At 42.2% G+C, this 4,551-nt stretch overlaps 1 pseudogene; it reads right to left on the bottom strand.

The window, feature by feature from the left end:
* Positions 1-1,804: 1,804 nt before the first annotated feature.
* Positions 1,805-4,551, bottom strand: part of LOC102816234 — a 15,822-nt pseudogene continuing 13,075 nt past the window's right edge.

Here is a 4,551-nt window from a genome sequence, read left to right on the forward strand (position 1 = left end):
CCCATAGGGTTTCCAAGGCTGTAAATATTTATGGAAACAGACTGTCACCACTATCTCATGTGGAGAGTCTGGTGGGTTTGAACCACCGAATTTTCAGTTAGCACGTGAGTGCTTAACTACTGAACCACCAGGGTTCCAACTGGATATACCTACCACATTTTTCTATTTATCCATTCATCAGTTGTTGGGCAACTGGCACATGTGTCTACTTCTTGGCTATTGTGGCTAAGATCATTCATGTACAAGTTATTGTTTGAACATGTGTTTTCATTTCATTTGGTTATATTCCTAACAGTGGAATTGCTGAGTCATGTGGTGATTCTGTTCTTAACCCTTTGAGGAACTGCCAGTCTGTTTTCCAAAGTGTCTGCACTATTTTACAATCTTGCCAGCAGTGTATGAAGCCTCAATTCTTCCCCTTCTTCATGGACACTAGTTACTATGGTTTTTATTAGGCCATCCTGGTGGGTGTGAAGTGCTATCTCATTGTGGTATGGTCATGATTTCCTTTTTCTTTTTAAAGCACTATCGTTTTCATTAATCCTCTTTCCTGCTCTCCTTTGGTGTTGGTGTTGGTGTTAAGTACCGTCAAGTCAGTTCCAACTCATAGCAACCCTGCATAGGGTTTCCAAGGAGTGACTGATGGATTTGAACCACCGACCTAGTGGTTAGCAGTCTAGTGCTTATCCTACAACACCACACCAGGACTTCTTTGGTGGTGCTGGTGGTTACCTGCCATGGAGTTTGTTTCAACTCATAGCAACCCTGAATAGGGTTTTCGAGGCTGTAAATCTTTATGGGAGCAGAAAGCCTCATCTTTCCACATTACAAATCAAATGAACCTCTTTTTGACTCAGGATTGTGATACAAAAAAGTGGTTGCAGATCTACATCTGTTTTTACATTTTTCTGGTCCCTCTCAAACTCTGGCTGTCATTTCTCTTGCTTTCTCTTGGCTGTCCCTTAACAAGTCCATTCTGTTGTTGTTGTTGTTAAGTGCCATTGAGTCGGTTCTGACCCAAAGCGACCCTGTATAGGGTTTCTGAGGAGCAGTTCAAGGCTTTGCAGTTTGGCACATTCATTAACCCACAGCACTACCCCAGGACTCCATTCTAACCCCTATAGACTAAGGACTGAAAGTAGCAGCCTCACTGTTTTGAAGCTTAAGAGAATGCCTAGCACTAAGCCAGGCTCTCAGGAGCCTTTGAACTCCAACAGCAGCATCCTGCCTTGTTGAGTGCTGCTTCTCATCTGTCATGAAGGGGAAAGATGAGACTGTCTGCCCCTGTAATGAGGTACAATTTTGAAGCCCTAAGGAGCCATCTACTCTGTGTTATAGGGTCGCTGTGAATCAGAATCAACTTGATGATCGCATGGATTGGTTGGTCTCATCTGTCATGGGCTAAGTAAGCAGTCAGCCTGTAAACCAAGCACACGAGTAGAGTCCATCAGCCAGAGGAGGCTCTAGATGAAAGTGCGTAGGCTTTGACTACTGCTGACAGTGGCTAGCCTAAACACTGAGTGAGCAGTTCCAACACTCCTGAGCTAACAGTTCCCTGTAGGTGTTTCTCTTACACCCCTTCACCTTGCCCAGGCCTGGGAAAGGGGCTGTTCCATGTGGAACAGTAAGAGAGATGGATCCGGAGCCAAAGGCTGGGTGACCAGTCCCAGTAAGACAATCATGGGGGACAGTGACACACCAATCTCAAAGTTAGGACCATTTGTTTTGGGTAGGAAAGCTGGGACCTGGGCAGGGATGCCTGATCAGGCTTGGAGACATCGGAGGGCATGTCCAGGTCCTGGGCTTAGTTTCTAGTCAGCTTGTCAGCTTCCTGTTCTGCTTTTGTTCCCAGGTGGCCTTTAGCCACTGTGTCATCCAGCTTCTTGGGTAATAAGTGGATCCCAATGATTTCAGTCTGTACCAGCACTTTGTTGGTGAAGGAGTTGCTCATCACAAACTTGGCCCAGGGCACAAGCCAGGTTAACCAGCTGGCCTTCAGTCAACACGATAATGCAATGTCCATTCTTCAGTCAGTATTGATCCATCTGGGGATTTATGTTCACTTTCTCCACAGTATTTCACTGAGCCACTTGACATCTGTCTCCACATCCAAGTGTCCAATGTTATTTATATATGATGGCATCATCCTTCATCTTCTCAAAGTACCAGTCAAGAATGATATCGACACAGACTTTGGGGGTGACAAAGATGTTGCCCATCTGACAGGCCTCACCCATGGTGGTCACCTCATAGCCCTCCATGGCAGCCTGCAGCCTGTTAAGGAGTCAATCTTGGTGATGATGACGTGAGCTCTGAAAGCTCTCCTGGCATGGGCACAACCCTTGCCTACATCACCATAGTCTACCATCACTGTCACGTTATCTATAATGGTCCACTTGATGCCATCTATGAAGGACTCCTGGAAGCCATGTTGTTGCTGTTGGTGAAGTACCGTTGAGTTGGTGCCAACTTACAGTGGTCCTGCGCACAACAGGACACTCACTGTCCAGTCCTGCACCATCCTCACAATTGTTATGCTGAGACTCTGCTGCTGCCACTTGCCAGTCTATCTTGTTGAGGGTCTTCCTCTTTTTCACTGACCCTCACTTTACCTAGAATAATGTCCTTCTTCAGGGACTGGCTCCTCTTGATAAAATGTCCAAAGTCTGAGAGATGCGGTCACACCTTACTTGTTTCCAAGGAGCGTTCTGGCTGTACTTCTTCCAACACACATTTCTTTTTCTGGCAGTCCATGGTACTGTTAATATTCATCTCCGGTACCATAATTTAAATGCATCAGTTCTTCTACGGTCTTACTTATTCACTGTCCAACTTTCACATGCATATGAGGCTATTGAAAATAACATGAATTGGATCAGGCACATGTTAGCCTTCAAACCGATATCTTTGCTTTTGTACACTTTAAAGAGGTCTTGTGAAGTACCTCCGTTGATTTATTCACTTCTGCTTCCATGAGTATTGATTGTGAATCCAAGCAAAATTAACTTTTTGACAATTTCAATCTTTTCTCCATTTATCATGATGTTATTTATTGGTCCAGTTTTAATGAGGATTTTTGTTTTCTTTATATTGAGGCACAATCCATGTTGAAGGCTGTGGTCTTCAATCCTAATCAATAAGTACTTTAAGTCCTCTTTGCTCTCAGCAAGCAAGGTTGTATCATTTGCATATGGCAAGTTGTTAATGAGTCTTCCACTAATTCTGATGCCATGTTCTGCTTCACATAATCCAGCTTCTCGATTTATTTGCTCAGCATATAGATTGAATAAGTATGGTAAAAGAACACAGTCCTGGTCAACATGTTTCCTGATTTTAACCCATTCAGTATCCCCTCTTGGTCTACGTATAGGTTCCTGATGAGCACAATTAAGTGTTCCAGATTATCCCTTATTCGCAATGTTAACCATAGCTTGTTATATTTAAAACCTTTACATAATCAATAAAGATCCATATTGTTCAAATATTTGTGCATTCCATTGGCTCACCTCTCTTTAGAATGGGAAAAAATATGAAACTTTTCCAATAGTTTGCCAGATTTCTTGGAATAGATGAGTGAGCACCTCCAGTGCTGCATCAGTTCGTTGAAAGACTTCAATTTGTATTCCATCAATTCCTTTTTCACAAAAATCTTCAGTGTAGCTTGGACTTCTTCCTTTGGTATAATCAGTTCTTGATCAAATACTACCTCTTGAAATGGTAGAACATTGACCATTTCTTTCTTTCTTTTTTTAAGGAATATTTTATTTAATAATCAGAAAGGAAACTATTCAAATATATTGTCAGTCTATATATGATTGTAGTTGGTAAGTGCTGTCTAGTTGTTTACAAGAGGATGAAACATTGCTTCCTTGTATACTGTCCTTACAAGAGTAGATTTTTTTTTTTAAAGGTTTTTATTGTGGATTGAGTGAAAGTTTACAGGGCAGATCATCAGTTTTACATTCAACAAATCATACACCTTATTTCATTACAATGATTATAATCCTCTCTATGTACCATCAGTTAACAGTATTACTCTCTATTCACTTTAGCTTGTTTTTAAAAAAAAACAAAAAAAACTCACTTAGGCATATATAATAATTTACACCTCAAAGGCCGTATCTGCAAGTCAGCCTCCTGGCCACCAGCTCTCAGCCCTTCTCTTCCCATGAATCTAAAGTTCTCAGCTGCTCCCTTTCTCCACGACCCCATCTCTGCCTCCGTCTCTGGCGTCCGTGCTTCTCTGGATAAGGTCCCATATTCTGCTTGTGCTCTTCTCCCTTGATGGTCCTAGGGTCCTCTGTTTCTGGACTGTAAGATTAACCACACCCTTGTTTGTGTTACAAAACTTCTACCTTTATAATTGTGACATTCGCAATTAGTAATGAAAACAATTATTCACTATTGAATCATATGAATCTTATCCCCATTGCTTTTCACCAGACCCATCTAGACAAGATGGAAACTATTCAGTGGGGACTCTTTCTTCCCCCTCCCCCCCAACACTCTTAAACTAAACTCACTCTTGAAACCTTGTAAACCAGTCACTTC

Source organism: Chrysochloris asiatica, unplaced genomic scaffold (assembly GCF_000296735.1).
Source record: "Chrysochloris asiatica unplaced genomic scaffold, ChrAsi1.0 scaffold00074, whole genome shotgun sequence".
NCBI classification, from domain to species: Eukaryota; Metazoa; Chordata; class Mammalia; order Afrosoricida; family Chrysochloridae; genus Chrysochloris; species Chrysochloris asiatica.